Source organism: Emydura macquarii, unplaced genomic scaffold (assembly GCF_026122565.2).
Source record: "Emydura macquarii macquarii isolate MOO-44397 ecotype Brisbane River unplaced genomic scaffold, CSIRO-AGI_Emac_v2 contig_2063, whole genome shotgun sequence".
In the NCBI taxonomy this organism is placed as follows: domain Eukaryota; kingdom Metazoa; phylum Chordata; order Testudines; family Chelidae; genus Emydura; species Emydura macquarii.
The window spans coordinates 3,225,640-3,250,242 of record NW_027132200.1 but is presented as its reverse complement, the minus strand read 5'-3'; the positions used below and the strand labels follow the sequence as shown (position 1 = coordinate 3,250,242).

At 39.5% G+C, this 24,603-nt stretch overlaps 1 protein-coding gene and 1 long non-coding RNA gene across 2 annotated transcripts in view; one reads left to right on the top strand and one right to left on the bottom strand.

The window, feature by feature from the left end:
* LOC137159969 (uncharacterized) overlaps window positions 1–24,586 on the bottom strand; it is a 29,501-nt gene extending 4,915 nt beyond the window's left edge. The window contains exons 1-2 of the long non-coding RNA XR_010921769.1: window positions 24,475–24,586; window positions 21,783–21,814 (exon numbers count right to left, since the gene is read on the bottom strand). This is a non-coding gene — a long non-coding RNA (uncharacterized lncRNA). The remainder of the gene's footprint in view (window positions 1–21,782; window positions 21,815–24,474) is intronic.
* The window catches only part of CSMD1 (CUB and Sushi multiple domains 1), a 1,845,645-nt gene that overhangs the window by 13,520 nt on the left and 1,807,522 nt on the right, over window positions 1–24,603 (top strand). The window lies entirely within an intron of this gene.

Below are 24,603 nucleotides of genomic sequence, written 5' to 3'. Positions count from 1 at the left end.
CCATTTGAACAGTACACTCTTTGCAAATAGAGTTGACATGTGTGGTTAACACTAGCATCAGCAAGCACAAACCAGAACCTCATGATTATTAGGTATACAGCAAAAACAACGAGAGTCCTGTAGCACTTTAAAGACTAACAAATTTAATTTCTGCAGGCATGAGCTTTCGTGGGCTGTAACCCACTTCATCAGATGTAATGATTATTAGGGAGACGCTGAGGACTTTGACAAAGCAGCCAAGTTTGCTCATTTTGCTTATTTTGAAAAGGGACCCAAGCTTTTTGCTTTCTAACAAGAGAAATACATATTTCCAAGTCTTTCCTGATAGGCTGTGTCACCGGGTTGTCCTCGCTGGCCTGGTTGCTGAGGTCCTCCCTCAGGCTCTGTCAACGGGGGAGGCCACAGCGCCTTCCTACGCAAGGGGAAACAGTTTGCTTTCGGCAGTCAGTTGCTCTAACCCTTAGGCAGGGTGAACAAGCAGTTTAGCGCTCTGGCCCTCCAGCAGGGCGAGCAGGCAAGTCAGCAGTGGGTTTGCTCTCTGGAGTGGTAGGGAGCCAAAGGCTCTCTTCGGGGTGGCTAGGAAAGGGGGGAAGGGGGACGCAGGCCCACCCGTCTCCACTGAGTCCCAGCCCAGGGCCCCAGCAATGGCAAAAGCGGTTGCCTCTGGGTCGGCGGGGCCCCCGCCGCAACACACTGACTAGGCCTCAGGTTCAGCCACAAGCTATGGCTGCCTCTGGGCTACTTCCTCCCCTCTGGCCCCGGTACCTGTCTCCTCGGTATCGCGGGGGTACTCCAGCTGGGGTTGGCCCATCAGTCCCTCCTCATCCACAGGCAGCAATGCAGGGAGCTCCTCTTCAAGGGGCAGCTCCTCTAGGTTGTTTGGTGCGGGGAGGGGCTCGGCTTCCGGCAGTTCCTCCACATCCGTTCCCAACTCAGGGAGCTCAGTGGCCGGCAGCTCCTCCAGGTCCTGTCTGGCCTCAGGGGTTATCCTCCACTCGGGTTGCTCCGGGGTCTCGGCCCAGTCCCGGGGCTCCAGTGGCTCAGTCCAGTCCCGGGGTCCGGGTACCTTGGCCCAGTCTCTCTGGCCGGGTTGTCTGGTCCAGCTCCAGGAAGGCCCTATCCAGTCTCCAGGCCCGGGTGGGGCTGGGCTGGGCTGGGCTGGGCTTGGTTGGCAGCTCTGCACCGTCCTCGGCCGGTGGGACAGCACGTCTGTCTCCGGCAGCAGTCTTTCCCTGACTGAACTCTGGGGCCGTGCTTTTATACCGCCCCTTCTTGTGGGGGCTCTGCCCCGCGGCCGCTGAGTGGGCTGGCTGGGTGGTCCTATCGCGGCCCGGTTCCCTGGTTGCTGGGCAGACTTAGCTGCTGGGCCTGGTTTGGTCCACTCAGGCTGCTCATGCCATCCCTCCGGCTCTGTTTCCGGGGTATGCCATAGCACCTTCCTACAGGCTATATTTAAAGCGTGAAGTTGTCCTTCTATCCAAGTACTTACCAGAAACAATCTTTCTTAGATTGTGAAATCTGACAAGATAACAGCTGGGGGTTATATGGCCACAAGAAGGTTATTGCTGAGCAAGATGCTGCATTCCCACTATACTTGAATTTCTACTCACAATGAAACAAATGAAAGGTGGAATTTCAACTTTGATTGATTTTTCTTAACTTGGATTAGCTTAATCTTAACTCTTAAGATTTTTTAGGTCAGGTTGTTTGTTTAAAAAGATATTTATTAAAGAATACCTTATGAACATGTCATCGTTAAAATCCCAGATTTCATTTATAAATCCTCAGTATTTAATTAAAAGTAATTATTAATTTTGGGTCACAAGTATTTAATGATGGGTTCAGGGTGACATCAAAATTAATTGTGCAGTTCTGTGACTATGTAGAAAGTGTGCCTGTTTTTAAATTAATCACTGAGCAAAAGAGAACATGTTATACAGAATATCTCAACTAGTCTTTTAGAAAGCTCACATGGTACAGTGTAGTCATTTCCTGTAATTAATACAATTTCTTCAAATAAACTTATTTTAAATGGACTTTGTTGATAAATTGTGACATTTTATATTGTTATGCTGCTGGCTTAGCCTTCAAATATCAGTCTTTTCCTCCTGTCTATGCCTGGTCTACACTAGGAATTTATATCAGTACAGCTATGTCTCTCAGGGGTGTGAAAAATCCACATCCCTGAGAGACATAGTTATACAGAACTAATCCCTGACAGTGCTAGGTGACCAGAAGATTTCTCCCATCAACCTAAATACCACCTCTCTGGGAGGTGGATTACCTGCACTGACAGAAGAATCCCTCCCACCGGCACAGGTAATGTCTACACGGAAATGCTACAATGGTGCAGCTGTAGTGGTGTGGCTACACTGCTGGAGTGTTTTAAGTATAGACATGCCCGTAGTATTGCTTCTTTTTAGTATAATGAATCTATTTGAAAAATTCAGGAAATCAAAGCTTGTTGATTGTTCTGATGTAACATCAGGTAACCTACTATTTCAGGGTCTGGTCCTGAGAGGCACAGAGTCCTTCAGTTCTTGATTAAATTAATGGCCTCTCTTTTCAGGAGGTGATCAGTACCTTTCAGGATTGAGCCGTTGGTTATCAGCATATTTAACCCTTCATATACAACCTATCTTAACAGTATTGTAAGTTTGCAAAGAATACCATGATATTATATGGGGAGTTGTTTTACTTCTTATCTCTATTTATTTAGGACCTAGACAAAATGTTTTATGTTCTAGTACTAGGTTTGAAGCATCACATAACCAGCAAACTCTCTTTCATAGCTCTGCTGATATCATCAATGATACTGGAGAGGAGAAAGAATCTAGGTCTGCATATAAACAACACATTTGGCTGTGCATACATTTATTGTAAGGTGTTCAGTTACCATGGTGACAAAGGCAGCTTTTGATTTGAAGGAGAGAGAGAGAGAATTGCAGTCATTCTCATCCCTTGTAGAAGGGAATTCCATAGCTGTGGCCCACTGTTACCCGAGTTCTGCTCCCTGCTCCCACTTAATTCCATTGCTCATGAATGCAACTATCATAGTAAGTCTTAAGCACCACATCTTCTTGTGTAGCCCAGATAACCAGCCCCACTGGGGGCTTTGAAGATCAAGTCCAGGACCTTGAACTTAATCTGTTATTCAATAAGGACTAATCGTAGTGCCTGCAGCACTGGGATGATATATTGGCAGCGTCCTGTATTGCTTAGCAGCTGTGTCAGTGCATGTGTTTCCATCCCCAGGCATAGTGTTTTACAATAATTGAGACTAGAGGTCATGAATGCATGGATTAGTCCACATCTCTCAGGATGGTACATAGTGTCCTGGCCAGCTATATGTGGAAGAAGGCATTGTGAGAGCTGTTGGTGTTTAGGTATCTTGTATTAGTGAGGGACACAGCTGGTCAGAAAATGGGTGGAAAATTTAGACAAAAAACAAAACCATTGTGGTTTTCAATTGTTTGGCTTTTTTTTCAACAAAAAAAAAAAAAGTCAACATTTTTAGTGGAAAGCAGGTACTTTTTGCAAAAAGCAAAGCAAAACAAAACAAAACAAAACAAAAAACTCTCCCCAAACTAAAAAACTCACAACACCTTTTAGTAGAAAACCAGTTTTTATTAAAAAAACAGTTTTTATGTAATTTGCAACCAGATCTACTGAGGAGTTCAGAGGGACCCAGAGGCTGTGTACTGACATTATTAAAAAGAGATTCAACTCAGAAGTGAGTCTTGAGGATTGAAAAAAGGCAAACAAATCTCCCTAACGCAAGAAAAGAGTGAAGACAAACCAAGAAACTATAGATCAGTGAGTTTAACAAGGTTTGTAGGGAAAATGAAATTACCATAAGGAAAGTGTGAAAGAACAGCTTGAAAATCAGTTTGATTAAGGATAACCAGCATAGATTCAGGCAGGGGAGGTCATGCTTAACTAACCTGCTGGAATTCTTTGAAGATGTTACTGCCCTGATAAATAAGGGAAATTCAGTGACTGTGATCTACTACAGGCATTTGACAAGATACCATATAAGAGATTAATGGCTAAGGGAAATCATCATGAAGGCAAAACAGACTGCTGGATAGAAAACTAGTTAAGAGTTTGACACAAAGGGAATGGACAGATAGAGCATCCTGAGGGTCAGTATTAGAATCTCTGTTGTTCATGATTATGTACAACTACATAAAAATGATGTGGGTGAGGGTTTGTAAACAAAGATCTCCAAATTTGCAGAGGATACTAGAATTGAAAGCACAGCAAATAATGAGGAGCAATGCAATCATATTCAACAGGATTTGGATCATTTATGCGATTCAGCTTTCATAAAGGAAATAGAATTTGATTAGAAAAATATAAAATAATTAATCTAGGAACACAAAACCAATTTAGGAAATACTTGCTAAATAGAACAATCATCCCATATACTGAGCAGGAAAAAGTGATTTGGGGGTTACTAAGGAAATAAATTGAAGCTATCAGCCCAGAGCAAAGCAGCATTTAAAAAGGTCAACAACAAAACGCAAGGATGTTTTAGAAGTCAGAGAGAATATGAAATAAAGTAGAAGATACTGCAAATATACACAACCACCCCTTGTAAAACCTCCTATAGAACATGTAGTGTGATATTGCTAACCGTAGCACAGGGAAAATGTTATTGCCTTGACTGGAGTGCAGCATAAGACAACAAAAAAGGATATTAGGTACAAAGAATCTGAACTGTGAGGAAAGTTAGAGAAACTGGGGCTTTTTTATTATAAAAGAATTTTCAATGGAAGGAAGAAGATATTTTTATTTGTATTTCAGTAGCACCTAGAAGCCGCAACCAAGGTTAGAGTCCCATTGTGCTATGCACTTTATAAACACATAATGGGAGACAGTCCCTGCTCCAAAAAATCTTACAATCTAAGCAAATCAGACAGACACAGGGTGAAAAGGAAACGGAGCACTGAAACTTGTCTAAGGAGACAAGCAGGTCAATGTCAATGCTAGGAATAGAATTCAAGTTTCCTAGCCTACTATCCTATCCTCTAGGTCAGATTGCCTTTTTACCTGGAATGGAGTAGGTGACATATTCTAAAAATTGGGGGGCTGAGAATCTTACTAGCTTTTCTTCACACAAACTTCCACTGAAGTCCAGTGAGGAGTAGGTTAAAATCTGAGTGAAGATTCTCCATATCTATCCCTAGAAAATTATATGCAAAGCCAATAAATATATATAATAAGTTACCAGGGAAGATAATTTAAGTAAAGCATAAAAATGAGCCAGTACAATAGACACTTCCATTGTTTCTACATGAGAGAAATGTGAGATAAAAAACTGAATTAAGATTGACCAATAAGGTAGCGGTTGTTGGTCCAAAGGCCTTCTCTCCCTGACATTTCTTATGCTCCTAGGTCTGCTAGAATAAAGAAATATCCTCTTTTAAAAAGATCAGCTTTCCCCTCTGGTTATGCACAGTTTCCTTATTTTACGAGCTAGACCTTTGAAGGTCAAGTCCATATACTCGAGAATTTCTTTATACATAAATGCACTCTTTTATAAATGACTTCAGGGTTGTATCAGAGTGAAACTAGGTGTAGAAGACCAAACTGGTTTACAGCAAACAGGAAATAAAGTTCTTGTTTGCATAAGGGGTGCCATGTTGGGGATTGTAGGCCCAGTCAAGCTCTTACAGTGAATACAGGAAACTCTAAGAAAACAGCTATTGACTAATCAGAATGGAGGAAAGGCCTTTCGGATGGTAGATCACCACACACAATTGTTAAACACTAGGTTTACTTCAGACTTTCCTCTTTCCCCGCCTCTTTTCTAGTTATGTAGAACTGTTGCTTTTTTGCTGTTTCTTTTGTTGTAAGCAAGAACTCTAAAATCTGAAGAATAAACCCTTGAGGAGGACAACTTGCAGACTAAAATATTGTTCTTTATTGCTGAACTAGCTAATATAATCCATCAGTGGATACACAGAAATAACTTATACCTATTGTTGGTCCAGTCCCTCTAAGGCCTTATTTACACTAGCACTTATGCCGGCAAAGCTTTTGTTGCTCAGGGATTTGAAAAAACCACACCCCTAAGCTACATAGGTTTTGCCAGGGTAAGCGCTTGTGTGGACAGCACTATGCTGGCAGGAGATGCTTTCCGGCCAAAATAGCTACCACCATTCGTTTAGGTGGTTTCATTATGTCGACATAATGTGGCGACACAAGAGAGAAAGTGAAAGACAGAACACACATCTATCATAGGTATGATTAGATTTATCTGCATTATAGTTTTAATAATTATTAGTACATTTTCTCATTCACTTTAGAGGGTGCAGGATTGGGCCAACTTGAAATGATCGCTAAGGTCTAAAAAGGTCCCAGATATGTTGTGTGTCCCATTTAAAAGAAACTAATTAGATCATGTGCACTCTGTTTTTCTTTTCTAAACCATGAAGAAATCAAGTTTTATAGCAGGACTTGAAAAATATTGCCAGCAGAAACTGTTTTGGATTGAAGCAAATGAGGGACACAGGCAAAATGATGCAAAGAAGCATCAGCCTTGCTTTTGTAACAGCTGAAGTAAAGTTTATTACTGGATTATCTAGTCTAGCTTTTTATATTCATGGTAAATAGCTGACTACAGAATTTGTACACTTTTTTTTCTATTTATCTTCCCTATTAGGTGAATGTTTGTCCTGTAAAAATAAAATTTAATTTTTAGCCATATATTGTATTTTCTTCTTTGCTAATGTTTTGAGAATTCCACCTATTGTATGTTGAAAACATATTTTTATTGTTCTCTTGCTGCTCCAAACAGAATTTTAGAGATCGAACTTTGATCTTTCATAAAAACACGCAAGAAAATATCAAGTAATGCTCCCAAACCCCCTTTACTTAGCTAAAGAGATTTTCCTGAACTCCATTACATTGCAAAATCAATAAATTAGCTGTTGACACTGACAAGAAGACATACATTTTTAAGACAGATGTCAAGAGGAGGGATATATTTTCTGTCTGACAGCCATGCTTATTTTATTCAAAGTTTAAATACACAGGGAAATAAATGACAACAATTTTTTAAAACCTTTCATTTATTTGAGTCACTAAATGTAATTAATTATTTTTCTTCTTCCAATTTCATACTAACTCACAAAGACATAAAGATTTAGGCAGGGACTCACAGAGGGTCCATTCTGAATAGCATAATATTATTGTAGCAATGCCTGATGGCAATTCTGCCATAGTTAAGGATCTATCAGAATTGCCATTATTTTCAGGAGTGTATAACTTGCACATAAAACTTTGCTATGGGCTAAGACTGGATCTGCAACGTATACAAAGCATGAGTTTGGAACTCACTATTTTTTTCTAATACATTTTCTCCAAATTGTTTTTTGATAGAACTTGAACAATTTAACACACATTGTACTCATATAACTTACAGATTTGACTTTAGGAAATATGGCTTGGCAATTATTTCACTGACAGGTTTGATTTTGGTAGTCTGAAAATCTGAAGTGCTGTTTTGCTTTTAAAAGGTGCTTTTAAAAGGTGCTACTGTGCGCACAGTTATTTTTATTGAATGATTTTATTCCCTATATATGATTGGAGTAACGTGATTTATGTTGGCATTTAGTTAGTTGATATGATTTAAGTCAAATCTCCACGTATCCCACATAGTCAATCAGGAAATTAAAATGCTGATATTCCAATTACAATGTTATGATTAGGCCACTTGTCATATTTGCACATATATGGATCGAACTATCGAACTATATTAACTATCGAACCATGAATAAAAAAATTGAAGAAACCTTTTGCTCAGTTCTGCAGACTAATTATCTCCCACCCTCCCACTGGCAGTTTGGATTAATGAGTAACATTTTCTAAAGCACCTGAGTGATTTAGGAGTCAAAATACCATTTTCAAAAGGGATTATGGCACTTGGGAACCTAAATCTAACTGAAAATCAGTGGGATTTGGGCTCCTAGGGGTAGATCGACAAAAAGACTTAGGCATTGTTTTAGGAATCCTGTCAGTTACTGGAATTCACAACCCTGAGTTAGGCACCATACAATGCATGGGGAGAATTAGGCACCTGAGAATGGGATTCACAGAAGCCAACAAGCTGATTAGGGAGCCAACTAAACTAACCTATGGGAATCATCAAGTGGAGTCAACCCCTCAATGGTAGTGAGGCACATCACTGAGGATTTACAGCTTTCCCCTCTCATGAAGTTAGATGCCTAAACCAGGGTCAGCCTTTCCTCAGTGCGGGGTGGGGAAAGATGGAGGCACTATCTCATTATAACCAATGGCCAGTGGTTAGGACACTCACATGTGGTGTGGAAGATCTAAGTTCAAACCCCTGCTCAAAACCTGACAGAGTGCGGATTTGAAAACAGATCCGCCACACCTCCCAGTGAGTTCTCTATCTACTGGGTTATTGAGTATTCTTACATACTCAACATATTTACACATACATACCCAGCCAGCCCTCCTGCTCTGGTCACCCTGGTTGTCTTTTCTTCAAGGCCCAATCCAGCATGCAAGCTCTGGGAATGTCTACTAGATTGGGTCCTACAGACATCATAGGTGGGGAAAGCCTAATTTGAGAATCCCTCCAGGGCTTAAGCACTAGCCAGGGCATCAAACAGCTTCATGGCATCAGAATTTAGGGAGTTTTGCACACCTCCATTGGAGGAAATTTAGGTGCCTACAGAGTTAGGCAGCAACTGATTGGCTTTGGAGCATTTTGGTGCAGCAAACATGTTGGACTTTGGCATCTGAAGTGGCATTTAAGTGCCTAAATCCCTTTGTGGATCTAGTCCTATGTGTCCAAATAACTTTTGAAAATGAGACTGACTTTGACTCCTAAGCCACTTAGGCACTTTTGAAAATTTTACCCACTGACTACAGGATGGGGCTCTTCATGGGCTCAGTCCTACTTCCATTACTCAGGTCATTTTTTCTGCAGTGTGCTTCACCCTGTGTGATCATTTGCTTGAGTGCAAAGTGAGAGTAAATAGCTACCAAATCAGTTAAGTTTCTTCCAACCACTTTGAAGAGGTGTAAATTACTACATAAACTGCAAGGTGAAGAGAATCAGGCCCATTGACATCAATGAATAAATAAGATAAACAGGACTTTGGTCTAATATGCATCGTCTGTCTGAGCTAATTTTGACACTGAACGCTAATTTTTGGCATTTCCTTAGTTTTCTATTTTATTAAATAATTTAGATTCCTAGAGTTTTGAACAGATTTTTGACAGGAACTTCCCAGGTTATAAATTCTAACTAGGTTGTGAGGTTTGTCTCTTTTTATATATGTTAAGTGCCTTCCATATTTGTGCCACAATAATAATAATAAATAACAACAATACATAAATGATACAGGTGCATTAACTTAGTTTTGCATTTACTTTCTTTATTGTTGTTTTTCTAAAGTTCAGCCAGACAGCAGATTTCTGTGGCAGTAAGAAATTATGCAGTTTTATTTTATGTGACTCCATAGGTTTTAAATTGCACTATACAGATGTACAAAATCCTACCTGCCCCACCACAGAATGGCTCAGCTGTGTAGTGCTACAGCTAATGGCAAAATTGAATCTTAAAAGAAAATACTCAATGGTGTCCTGTGCATCTAAGGCTTAGTACACACTTACCGGGAAATTCGATGGCAATCGACAGGAGTTACTCAAGCTACGCAGAGTAGCTTGCGTAACTCCTGTTGACTTCCTAACTTCCCTTTTGCGTGCCATCTCCACTGTGCTGCGCCAAAAGGAAATGCATTCCCGTCGACACAGTGCTACGCCTTTTGAGGAGGTGGCTTAATTGGATCGACTTACGGATCGATTGAGCGGGTCTTCACTGCTCTGATCAATCTGACGGGGACAAATTTGCCGCCCTCAGTGTGAACATACTCTAAGGCACAATAAAGATCAGTCTGATTTCATAGGAAGTGTGGCAACTCTGTGTACTAACACATTTAGTTTTGGAAAGCTAAATTCATTAAATGTGCTCTCACAAATGCAATAATTTTCTTTCTGTACAGTTTGGCTTTCTGATACCAATTACTACAGCATAGAATCATAGAATATTAGAGTTGGAAAGGACCTCAGAGGTCATCTCGTCCAACCCCCTGCTCAAAGCAGGACTAACCTCAGCTATATCATCCCAGCCAGGGCTTTGTCAAGCCTCAGCTTAAAAGTCTCTAAAGATGGAGATTCCACCATCTCCCTAGGTAACCCATTCCAGTGCTTCACCACCCTCCTAGTGAAAAACTTTTTCCTAATGTCCAACCTAGACCTCCTGCCCTGCAACTTGAGACCATTGCTCCTTGTTCTGTCATCTGCCACCACCGAGAACAGCCTAGCCCCATCCTCCCTGGAACCCCCTTTCAGGTAGTTAAAGGCTGCTATCAAATCCCCCCTCATTCTTCTCTTTTGCAAACTAAACAAGCCCAGTTTCCTTAGCCTCTCCTCATAAGTCCTGTGTTCCAGCCACCTAATCATTTTTGTTGCCCTCTGCTGGACTCTCTCCAACTTGTCTACATCCTTTTTGTAGTGCGGGGCCCAAAACTGGACACAATACTCTAAATGCGGCCTTACCAATGCCTAATAGAGGGGAATAATCACTTCCCGTGACCTGCTGGCAATGCTCCTCCTAATGCAGCCCAATATGCTATTAGCCTTCTTGACAACCAGGGCACACTGCTGACTCATATCCAGCTTTTTATCCACTGTTACCCCCAGCTCGTCGGTCCCCAGTCTATAGCTGTGCATGGGATTCTTCCTTCCTAAGTGGAGGACTCTGCACTTTTCTTTGTTGAACCTCATTAGATTTCTTTTGGCCCAATCCTCCAGTTTGTTTAGGTCCTTCTGTATCCTATCCCTTCCTTCCAGGGTAACTACCACTCCCCCCAGCTTAATGTCATCCGCAAACTTGCTGAGGGTGCAATCTACCCCATCCTCCAGATCATTAATGAAGATGTTGAACAAAACTGGTCCCAGGACGGACCCCTGGGGCACTTCGCTTGTGACTGGCTGCCAGCCTGACATGGAGCCATTGATCACTACTCATTGAGCCCTATACTCTAGCCAGTTCTCTATCCATTTTATAGTCCATTCATCCAACCCATACTTCTTTAACTTGCTGATAAGAATACTGTGAGAGATAGTATCAAAAGCTTTGCTAAAGTCTACCGCCTTCTCTACATCCACAGAGCCAGTCACCTCATCATAGAAAGCAATCAGGTTGGTCAGGCATGACTTTCCCTTGGTGAATCCATGTTGACTGTTCCTGATCACCTTCCTCTCTTCCAAGTGCCTTAAAATGGATCATATACTGGGGCAGATAATATTATTGCAGCACTGATTAAAGATTTTCAGAGCACAGCCCTACTCTAGAAAAAAATCACTGATGCTTTCCTTCTATTTTCCTCCCTTAAGTTAAAGAAACAATGGCCTTGAGGTGCATGATTCTTGACTGCACTGTGAAAATCTGTAAACTCACTGCTAATTACTGTATTTGCAATTCTTGACCATACCAGCCATTCCAAATGTGAGTTATAGTCTTTGGGTACATTCATATCCACAAGCTAGCCCTCTAGCTTGAATCCCTAGCCACAAGGATCTGTAGATGTAGTAAGTTACAATACACTCCCATTTATTACACAGTAATTTCTGATCCGTAGTTCAGTATATGTGTTTTTACTTCTTTTGGGTTAGCCTTAAGCTATTATGACAAATATATCAAAACTGGAAACAAAAATCATTGATGTAATTGAGCTTAGTCCTATGTAGTCATATTCAGCCTCATGCGCTGTTAGACTTATAACAGAAGCATGTTCTATTAATGCACTAGGCTTGCATCTCCTATTAAGAATAATGGGAGATAACCATCTAATTCTCTGTTTGTTGCTCTGAACATGTTCCTAGGTTGCTGATGTTCTTTTACATGTAGTTTGTGTAGTAAGTGATTGTTGTCTGTATACTGAAGTTGTGCTAGATGGACTTCACAGTAGCCCTTCAGTTTAAATATCTTGTCATTGAATTTATTTGACATTAATTTATCACTGATCATAATGAATTCATTTGATATTCATTGTAATAGTACTGATCATAAAGAATTAATCTGATATTCATGTGGAAGTCACAGGTATTGCCATAGGACTTTGAAGCTGACAGAAATTTTAGAATCCTTTAATGGATATTTATTCCAAATTCTGTTTTGAACAAATCTCTTACCACTTTCCAATTGACTGACTTAGCTGTGGCCATTTAGAATTATGTGTTCATCATATTACGTAGGAGGTGTGCACACTGAAACTCTAACAAATACTAAGTTTCACTCACATAACACCTAGCTAGTACCTTAATATTGTATCTGTTATGTTTGGCCAGCAACCAGCCATGGATTTAGGGGAAGTGATTCACTTATGGGTCACAGTCATCACATTTTTACTGTGAATCAACAGTTATAAATATTTTTGGCATCCCTTGCAATGACAGAAGCAAGATACTTACCTTGCAAATGTGAGACTAAATTTGCAAAGGGATAAAAAGGCATCCTACATTCCTGACTAATGGTGATTCAGAATGTACTAAAAGTGTGTGTAGATTAAACAAATTTCCAATGAGACTATTAACAAAAAAAGAACCACAATTACATTAATAAGTCATATATCATTATCCTAACAAAAGATACTAAGTATGAGACATTAATATATGTAATGAAGCCTTCTGCATATGCATTATGAACTGCAATGCCTTTAATATTAAATGTGAATCCATATGGGTTATTTGACATGGTAAAAATACTAACTTTTATAGCAAGAATGCAAATCAGAGTGTGAGCACGAATTATAGCGGCAGAATCCACTTAAAAGTGAGGTCTTATCTGACTAATGGTTCCAGCAAAATGAAGGGATGGTCAGCTTCTCTCAAGAGGCAATTTATCTTGATTTCTTATAGCCTGCCTCTTTACCCCTCAGCATGCGCAGGGACTCTCAGTGCACCATGTCAAATATGTGGCTCCCAGAAAATGCCTTATGAAGAGAGCACGGCAGCTCAACATTGCTATAGCTATTGTTATGTAACTGCTTCAAGAATGAAGAAAAGCTTATTTCAGATTCATCCAGGATCACATACCTGTTTGGGGGCATCTCTAGAGAACGTCCTTATCTTATTTCCATTGTTTCAATTAATGAGATTGCATAAGATTGTGATACAGTATAGTGAATGTAGTATGATATTCTTAATGTACAGTTCTGCTAAGATATTTTCCCTATCAGTTTTTTCCCCAGGGCATAGAATGTCCTCTGATTTCTTCTTACAAACCCAATTTCTTCCCCAGTGCCATCATTTTAATTTTTACTTCCCTGTAAACGATCCTGGACTGTGACAACCATGCATTCAACTGAGGGAAGGACAGTGGCTCCCTCCAGAGCCTGTCAATATTATTCCTGAATTGGCTAGAGGTATCAGTGCAGAGCAATATGAAGTGCTTTTCCTTTGTTAGGAGATAAGAACATTATCTCCACGGTATTCCCAGCAAGTACTACAGAAGTTTTAACATGAGCAGCTGGCTGTTTATCCATGCAAATGACTGTTCCACTGGAATCAGTTATAAAGGTGGACTAATTCCTGATATGTTGCATTTGATCTCAGTTTCATGTTATACATTGCACTGCAAATAATCATGCTATCCCATATTCCACTAAAGTTACAATACAGTTTGCTTAAGATATATACTGTTTGAGATAAAGATTGCAAAACAATGACTGTAAATTCCTTTAGGTATCTTAAACTACCATTTGCCTTTGATATATTACACATGGAATTATGCAAAATGAAAAGAAAAATAAACTAGGTGTTTAAACAGTGTTGTGATTTACTCTTAACCTATAGCAAAAAGGAAATAGTTTTACTAGAATTTTAATCCAAGCCTCTCTGATCTAGCAATAAATCCTCTTTGCTTCAGCTCTGCCATGCAATACTTCTAAAGTTAAGGGATGTTTTATGCAAACATACAAGATAACAGGATCACAGTAGTTCAGAGATAGGCATCACTTTGGCCTTCTGGATAAAAGGTAAAACTTGAAGGAAGCTGAATTTTTAAAGATCTTTCTTAATGAGATCTGAGACAGGAAGTGTCATAGATATGTGACTGACTGCTCCAGCACTTCTGAAGTTCCCACTATACCCCAGGGTATGAGGCAAGGCAGTTGGGAAGTCAAAATACTGTCATTTTAATTCAATTACTATGGCAAACTTTAGTAGTTTTTGGTATGTGAATTATTTTGAGGAAGCACCTTATCTTTCCTTATTGGACGTGTTCTTGTGATCTCTAAAAGAACTGGAGTGAGTATTTGTTTCTGAGCAAATTACTAAATCACCTTCCGGGCTGTTTTAATAAATCACTACAAGGATCATTAGTGTAATTTTCTAGACTTCATCAAGGTGCGACTATGAGACCCACACAAATACACGCGGTAATTTTACTAACTATAATGGTCTTGGCAAACAACTGAAATCTGACTGGGAGGATATGATTTGCCTAGATAATTGGATTTTTTGCTCCTAATTTAATTTTCCTAGTTTAGCTCATTTCTAATTTTTCTCCATAAAAGATGTGAACAATTGAGGAGTGAAAATGGACAGTTGAAACTTAAATGTAACAACAACAAACAACAAAAGTTAGACTCAGTGAATTTCTCTATCAAAGGTAGGTGGACTAGTAGCAGTCCTACTTAACACATCTTAACTATTCATCAGGAATGAAATCCTGGCTCCACTCAAGTCAGTGGCCAAACTCCTTTTTCCTGTTAGGAGCAGGATTTCACTCCAATTGTTTTTCTCAAAAGTAATTAGGCTTCAGAGCCCTTGATTATACAGAAAGTCTGGTAGTAGTTTTCAAAGATGAAAGATTTTTCCAGGTAAGATTTGTCGTGTATTACTTGTTTGTAAGGGGAAAAAATAGCCAAAATCGTTTGTAAATGTAACAATGTTTTAGACTCCGTGCAAGCTTTCTGTTCCGTATGCACCATGGCTGTTTTATAAATTGTATGTCTGTCCAGGCTTTAAGACTGGGACAAGTAATTTTGGATGCCTCGATTTAAGGGAACACAACTTGAGATACCTTAACGGGCCCAGATTTTAAGAGGGATGCTCATCATTTTGTATGACTCTATGAAATATCAGGACACTTTCAGGAGTCTCAAGTTGAGCACACAAAAATAGAAACATCCGGAACCCTGAGTTACTTTTGAAAGCTATTGGCCTAAGAGTTTAGGGCCTAATCTAAAACCCACTTCAATCAGTGACTAGTTACAATCAGGGTCTTAATGATTATTTTTAAAATTGGTAAAACTAGAAGTTTCTATTGCTTTATCTCATATTTTTATTTAGCTGCTAGTTATGTAAAGGAAAAATCCTAATTTCTCTGGTGTTGACTAAAGCTGCTAACAATGGCTCTAATCATCCCCACTGGGGAATTCACCTTCAGGGTTCCTCTCCTATCACTAACTGAGGAACTGGCCAAAGGGCCTGCCCCCCAAGTCTGTCAGAGGCAGGAGTCTAAAGACATCTGCACAAAGGCCCTGAGCCTGTATAGCAGCTTTGGTTCCTGGTGTCCTCTGTCCCCTTCTCCTGGGCAATGTAGGATCATCATCAGAGACATGCCCTGCTGATGGTAGCTGTCCCTGGGACTCAGGAAAAGGCAAGCTGTGTGGGGCTGCAGGGGGAATGATATGTCCCCATGGCCCTGCCCTAGAAAGAAGTGCTAGTAGAAGACATCGGGCCCAGGCCAAACACATAGGGCCCCCACACATGGCTTTGTGCATCTAGAAGATCCACCAAGGTCTATGCAGTTTGAGTTCAATCCTCTGTATATTCCAAGTAGGGTAATTCTGCACTCCCACTGAAACAGTCTTATAGAAAAATGCCATGAGTGCCATCTCCAAATTTTCCTTACATTAGAACACCAGCTGTGAGATTTTTTACATGGGGAATTCACCCCCCTAAACTGAATAGGACCTCATGTTTGATCCCCATTGACTTATATGGGAGTTTTGCCTGAGTAAAGGATTAATTTTGCTGTTGACTTCAATAAAAGCAGGATTTGACCCAAAGTAGTTAGTCACCATGACAAGCTATCCTAATAGCCTACAGTTGTGTATGTTCATCAACTCATCTTCACTACCTTCCTCTCCCCAAATGAGAACAGGATTTAAAGATCAAAGTTTTATACTTATTTGATTAAAATATGATGAAAATAATATAAGTCCTTAAGGAAAACCTTAGTCAGGAGAGAATATTATAAAAATATGGGGTCTTGAGGAATATATATAGAGAGGGGACCAAATCAATACTCTAATCATACACCCTTATTATTTGGAATTCAGATCCACATTTTGAAGCAGGTTCCTATCTTTATATTGGCTCAAATTGAAGCGTCATGCCTAGATCCTACATTTTTAAAAAGTTTGAAATCTAGACACGTTTTCCTGCTCTGATCTGCCTGATGTGGGAATGGAAGTGAGACAGACTGAGAATAAACTCACTGCCCCTCTTTCCTTATTTATCTAACTGGACCCTTACTACCCCTTCTGTAGAGCCAGAGGCCAAACTTCCCTCAGATGTCTTTGAGCAACATGCTGAACCTTATTCCCACATGCAAGTAAAGAGCTATGTTATTTAACTGTCAAATGACATAATTCATCTGCCTTTACTTTCCATTTCTTCACAAGTTCAATCATTCTTCAGGTATTCAGGAGGCCTTTTCTCATCCTGGCCTGAGTCTTGCTGTAAGAAAATAGGACTTCATATACTATGCCACTAATGGTCAAAGCAGGCTCAAATCCTGATCCCCTTCTCTATGCGTGCAGAAGGCATCTCAAGGAGTGGAAGTGGTGTCATTTGAGATAAAGAATAAAGCTAGAGAAATGCTGCATACTTGATAAATGAGAGAATTTACATATGGGGCAATGTTATATCTATATTCCAAATATGAATGGCTGTTCTAACACTTCTGAAGTTCCTCCTGCACCTGTGACTATGGGAAAAGGCAGGTGAGAGATCCCCATCTACCAACCCAGTTATATAGGCTGAGCACTGGGAACAAGATTTGGTGCATAGTTTGTGACTTTCTATGCTCTTTGTCCCATGTGATAATACATCTTTTTTTCATTTCCCTGGCCAAATGAAAAAATTAGTTCCATATCACACACCAGTGTGTAAAGTAACCCCTATATCCAATCCATCTCACTGTCCTTTTCTTGTATGTTTCACAATCAAAGACAAAAATATTTACTAATCAAACTATTCCCATGCAAACCTATCTTTCTCACATCTGAAGTCCTCAAAGTAGTGTCAGTCACTTCTCCTACTTTTCTCACTTTTTGTTGATTGTGGGAATAATTTTTCTTTGAGTTACCAAAAAAAAAAAAAAACAGATTAACAATCAATATATTTGTGCTGCTGCTTTTCTTTTGATCTCTCTCTCCTTGCTTCTAGTAGTGATATATTCACAGGGAGGATGTATATACGCCTTCCCCATTTCTGGGTGGCATCAGCATGCCCATGATATTTCTTCTGCTGTGTTATGAAAGTGCCAGATCTTTGCCCAAGTAGGGGCTGTACTGGCAGTTTCTCAGGAGACTCAGGTTTGAATAAAATGAAGTACATTACAGTTGCCGTCATTTTAATATGGAGGAGCAGTCAGCAAAGATCCCAGATCCCAGCATATGGTATCTCTGATGAAGACTGAGCATTGCATGCTGAGATGTGAGATAGGCTGTATCTTTTTGTTAGTAATAAGATCAGCTTCAGACTGAATTAAGATGTATGATCTTGCTGTTAAAACATGGAACTGGGATTCAGGAGACTAGAGTCCTATTCCCAGCTGTGTCACAGACTTCCTTTGAACCTTTGGATGTCTCTTGGGCCAGCACATTCAAAAGTGGACACCGAGTTTGCATGCCACAACTTTTGGATGATTAGCTTGAAATGCTTAGGTCCTGATTTTCAGAAGTGCTGAGAACCTTCAGCTACCATTGATTTTGTGTGTAGTATGTGCTCACCACATCTGAAAATCAAGTCCCGCCTGTCTCAGGCTGGGCCTCTAAACACAAAAGCAACAAAATAGTGGTAACTGTTGAAAACATTTACTTTAATCTCCCTGGTGCACCAGTTTTCTCATCTGTAAAATGATGATGATGATGATGATATTTATGTTCCCCAGAAGGGTGTTATGAGACTAACTTCATTTATGTTTGTAATATCATTTTAAGTTCTTGGATGGATGGTGACACAGAAGCAATTTTTTTTATGATTTTAAAACTTGGTGGTAGTGGCTTTTGGCAAATCTTGTATTAAGACTGAGGCAGATACTAGTATTTTGAATATCTGGGATTTTTTTAATTATGTAGCCAACACAACTTTACTTCACTGCAAAAGATATACAAGGGATAGTTCCCCAAGGGATGGGCAGGAGGGAGAGACACAAGGCATAGATAGACGTGTAGGAAAATCCATTTTAACAGAATTATAAAGTGATTAACAAAATCACAGAAAAATAAATAGTTTAATGAATTGATCTAAAACATAGAAAAGAATTTGAGTGCATTTTAATAAAGCACATCTTTAAAGTACTATATACCATACCAAATACACACATAATTTGTCCATAAATAAACAGCTTTATAGTATTTTTATAGTAGTGTTTTTAAGCAAAAGCAAAAAAGGTTCTGGAACTTAAGCAGATGGAATGAGCTTGGTTAGCCACAGACATTCAAAGCTCCTCAAAGGAGAATAGGATTATGCTGTTTATTACATTTCTCAGAAATGAAGTTTAGGACAATGAAATCTGGAAGCACTTCAGAGTGACAACCACTCAGAACAGCTGTATGAGCTGATAGACTGGGTCAGCTGCTTTAATATTCAAATCTGAATAATCCAGGAGGCTAGGTGTGTTCTTTCTTAAGGTTTTACTACCTGAGGGTCTTGAAATGCAATAGTTACAGTAACAGAATACAAACTATATGGTCTTACAGAACTAGAAAACAAAACAAAAAACATTCCCTTCCCTCTGAGTTACCATTTTAGTGACACAGTACTGGGCATGGAGTCTTGCTCCCAGGTGTTGCCCTGCTGTTTCATAAGCAACTGCTTCTACAGAATTTCCTGCTGAGGAACCTGGTTGGCATGCTCCAGCACTGCTACATTGTCTTTCCTTGAGTGCTTGTACGAGGAAATGAGGAAGCCAAATTCTAGTTTGCCAGTGACAAAATAGTGCCCCCAGGTTGCTTTCACGAGCTACTTTCTTTGTTAACACACTGTATTAAACATGGTTGTGTTTAATAACTGAAACCTTACTGTTGTACTTATTGATTGTAGCTGAAAACAAAAGGATGAATTGTCAAGTTGATAAAGCACTGGCAAATTAATTACTGAAATGACTGGTTAGACCCCTTCAAAGACAACACAAGACAAGGAAGATGGAAGGTTTTGCTTTTTTCTAAAAAAAAAAAATAGGTTATATCTAATTACTTTTTAATCTCTCTTTGGATTATAATGAAGCCTGAGTTTAATGAGGTAATAACAGTGAGATTTGGTGCGGGGAAAAACTACTCTTGAATCTCTGTTTCTAAGGGCCAGATTTTAAAAGATATTTAAGTGCACCTAGGTGCCTAACTCCCATTTGAAAATCCCATTTGGCATCTGCTTCTTTAGATGCCTAAGTACCATTCAGAATATATCCCTAAATCATCAAATCTGATCCTTTAGAAATGCTGAGTGCCCACAACTCAAGTTGAAGTCAATGAGAGACATGAAGACTACTCAGCACCTTTGAAAATCAGGCCCATAGTGTATAGACACCACCAGTACATTGTAATTCTACACAAAGGGAGAGTTTATTTTGTCCAGAATTGCAGTCTAGAAATTTGCATGTTGTTATAGTTGCCAATGTTCTTATCTTAGCACAGCCCCATTTTGTAATTTTTCCTTTTTAAAAAAATATTAAAACTAATTAACTTAATTAAAATGTATCACTTTAATCAAAGTATAGTTAATTGGTACTTATGTATCCAGTGTGCCCTGTGAACATATGAATGCACTAAATGATGGCTTGGAACACCAGTGGAGGAACAGTAGTGTGGTAGAATTGCTAGATGTGAGCATACAGTACAGTACATAGTGTACATTGATTTTGGAACCTGGCCAAAATATGGGCTGACAAACTCCCCTTTCCTATTGAGATTTAGCGCCCAAACTTTGATAACCACCTTGTGTGCTGACCTCTTTCTGCTTATGAATTCCTGACAATGCACACGCTCATGAACTAATCAACCTTTTATACAGGCATGAAATTTTCTACACTGGATGTGGACAGAGAGTGAAGACTTAAAACAAAAAAACCCAGACAAAATCCTGTCAGCACTGCTGGTTGTTAGCTGCTATGCTTGGCCCTCTTATGCTGCTTATAATAGGCCTGCTGCTCTACCAAAGCTTTTACTTTGCTGATCTGATGGAACAGCCCCTTATGAGTTTATAAGGCAAGTAAATTGTCAAAAGCCACTCAACTATTAAGGATGTTGCAAAAGGTGATGTCATTCCATATCAGCTGGTAAGAGCACAAACTGTTTTGGAGGGAGTCAGAGTACAATAGCCTTTAGTCCCTGGTGTTGACCAGTGCAATACAAGACACCAAGATTCATCTTGTAGAATTAGTGAGTGTGTGCCAGCCTATTTCCTGATCTGTGTTAGGTGACCTGGTGATAAAAACACCTGTCTGCACTAGCTCTCCCACTGTAGTTATACCCAATAGAGGTAGACCAATGTGGGAACCCCTCCAAAAATTCCCAATGCAGGTGCGGCCTAAGACTTTAAACTTAATTTAAAGATCCAGCAAAGAGGTTGATCAAAGAAACTGTCTCAAAGTCAATGGCAGTTAACTGGAGTGTTGGGATTAATGCTATTTATTGAAGTTTTACCTATGCTGTTAGTTTCCAAAACATACTCTGTGTCTCAGATTCCGTGCTAACCTCTAGTCTTGTGGCATAAATAAAACAAACATGCACTATATCCTCAAAAGTGACCAACCTGAAAATGGGCATATTTCATAATTCTATTGGGAGAGGGATTACAAATATAATATAATATACAATTCCAAGTAGCTGACATTAAATCAGTAAGGGAAAAAACACTACTGTAAAAAATTTGATTTCTTGGTACCTTATTATCCAGTTGAAGTACCTACTGATTTTTCTAAAACACAACTGTGCATGCTCAGTAAATGACAAAATGAACTGTTGAGCAAATTTCTCTAAAAGCAGCAATTTTTCAAAGGTGAATATTCTTGGGATCAATGTTAACATAGTTATAAATTAAATCCTAGGATTATAGTGGTGATAATTGATGTTAATGGCCAGTTGCTTAGTTATAAATAGCATTTTTTCCCCCCCAATTAAATGACTTTTCTCTAAGCCCCAAATTTAATTGGCATGCAAGCTAGGGTTATATAGGTTTTTAAAAAATTATGTTAAATATTTATTGCTTAATTATACTAATGAAATATTACTGGTTTTCTCCTGCATTTTGTGAATGAATTTAGTCACTCAGGCCTATTTTTGATTTTTTCAGCTCTCATATTGCATAATATTGCTGATGGTCATCGCTTGTCAGTAGAACTGCTGATTACTGTGTTTTCTGAGATCATGACTTATGGCTGTAAAGGTGGAAACTCATCTTATTTCAGTGATACTACTGACTCTTTTTTTGAAGCAGTTTACCTTTGGATGATACTATCTTTTTGAAGCTCATCCTAAAAGGAAAAAGGAAAAAAAGGAAGTTTTTTCTGAGTGGTGAACAACAATTTCCTGGTTAATTACATCAGATAAAATTGTGGACATTATTTAAATCAGGTGGACAGATAAAATGGGCCTGCTGAGATTAATATTTAGTATAACGTAAGCATGTCCATCAATAGTTAAAGTTGTAAACTAGTTTACATTTTAACCCTGATTTCAGGCAATGAACTTTATTTCAGCTAATCTAGTCCTAGCACAACCATCACAGTGGTATTTGTGCACTGCTTTTGCAAAGCATTCACTTTTCAGGCTGGCAGTTTTCATATTGGACCAGATCCTCAGAACTATTCTAGGTACCTTGTGCTGTTCTGGCTTAGCTAGTTGAACAAATTACCACAGTGGAGGGTAAACAGAGAGTGGTATAAAAGTCTTCAGAATGCCAAGAGTGAACAGGATTGCTTGGTAAACTGGACCCATTCAAACAACGTCTCAATATATGAAATGCAAAGTTACACATCTTGGAAAATAGAATGCAGGCCAAACCTGCAGAATGGGGCACTATGTCCTGGAAAGCAATGATTCTGAAGGATTTAAGGGTCATAATGGATAAGCAACTCACCACGAGCTCCTAGTGGAATGCTGTGGAAGAATGGGCTAATACAATCCTTGAATATGTAAACAGAGTACAAGTGATTAGGAGTAAGGAGGTGATTTTTACCTCTTTATATGGAATTGGTGAGACCAGTATTAGAATAGTGTGTACAGTTCTCATGTCCACATTTTTAAAAGGATAATGAAGAACTGGAGGAGGTTCAGAAAAAAAGCTAAAAATGACTCAAGGACTGTAGAAAATGTCTTACAGTGAATGATTTTAAGAACTCAGTCTGTTTAGGTTATCAAAAAGAAGACTGAGAGGTCACTTGATTAGTGTGTAAGTACCTCCACAGGGAGAAAATACTAGGCATTAAAGGGCTCTTTAATCTAGCAAAGAAAGGTGTTACAAGAACAAATGGCTGGAAGCTAAAGCCAAACAAATTCAAATTATAAATTAGCTCATATTTTTTATAGTGAAGGTGATTAACCATTGGAACAAACTACCAAGGGAATTGGTAGATTCTCCATCAGTTGATATTTTCAGATAAAGACTTGATGCTTTTCTGGCAGATATACCTTAGTCAAACAAGTTATTGGGTTCAACAGAGAGATAACTGGGTGAATTTCAATGGCCTATTATATATAGAATGTCAGACTAGATGTTCTAATGATCCCTTCTGGCCTTAAACTCAATCAATCTAATCTAATTGCTACCTGACACAAAAGACCATCCTTCCTGACCTTAACACATTAATGGTATGTCTACACTGCTCACTGCCAGTGGCACAGGAAAAGCAGGCTGTCTACACACTGTGGTGTGTAGCCACACGTGGCAGTGAAAGGCACGAGCAGGGGGAAGTAGCAGAGAAAGGCTCGGACAATGGGAAATTCCCTTTGACATGGAAAGACTCCTGCAGCAGGACACTACACTGCTAAAAATAGCAGTCTAGATGGGAGAGATGTTGTTTGGGTATGTAGAAAGCCGTCTCGGGTACATACCCTAAGGTTTCAGAAATATTTTAGTCATCTAAGCCATGCCTCACTGTATATACTACTATTTATGTCCATGTTAGGGAGCGTGCAGTGTATGTACTCTACATGCCATCATAAGGAGTATGCAGTGTAGACATACCCTAAAAGACAGACTGTATCTGGTCCTTCATAGGATCCTAAGGTTGGGGGGATGGAAAAAGCCTCCTAGATTACGGCTCAGATAATTTCTTCCTCCCTCAAAGTCCTGTGCACAGAGTAGGCACGTGGATTCTACCCTTCCCACATTCTCACCCACCTCCACACCACTGTCCATGCTTCTTCTGGACCCACATAGGCTGGATCCATGAAGGAGAGTGAATGGAGGTAGTATAGGCCAGGGAAGAAATGGGCAAGAACTCAGGAAACGCAGTAACCATGGGAATCCACAATTCCCTGGAGAGCCACAAAGTTTAAGGGTACATCCTACAACCTTCTCAGTTGGAGAAAAGCCCTGCATCCTGACAGGTTGATGTGGTAGAGATACCTGGAAAGAGATCCGCATGGAGATTTCCTCCCCCAGATGCCTTCCTGTGTGTTTTACCACATATAGGATTATTTTGATCTTATTATTCTTCCCAAGACTCTCCCTGGGGCAGTGAGGATGGTGGGACTGTACCTATCATGTATCCATAATGATGTATTAGATGTGGCTAAGATAACATGGCTGGTAGGGGATAGTAATGCTTTAATTTTGCTTTTCTGTTGTTTTGTGATTTTTACCTAAGAAACTTTAACATTGGATCAATTTTGTTTTGTTTTGCATTTAACTTAACTCTTAGAGTAAGTAAGCAGGGGATGGTTATCCTAAAATAGAAAATGGGAATTGGGTGGCATTGGGCCTACAATATATTACGTAGCTAGTTGATAATTTCATTCAAGATATTGTTGAATAAAATCTCTGCTTGCTTGGTAGCCTGCCTGTCACTTTACAGAAAAGAGACCTCAAAAGCTCATTTTTGCCAAGTGCTTGCTTTCCTATTCCATTCTAGCAAACGTACATTGGTTCTTTTCCTATTAAATTTAGTTTAAGGTTGAGTAAACAGCATACCTGTTCCTAGCAATCCTCCTGGCTGGGTGGAGGTTATTCAGGAAGCTCATTTTGTAGTCAATGTGAAGAAACCCCTTCTCTCCCACCTGTGCACCAGTGAATACTCCTATAGTTAACTACAATGGGTTG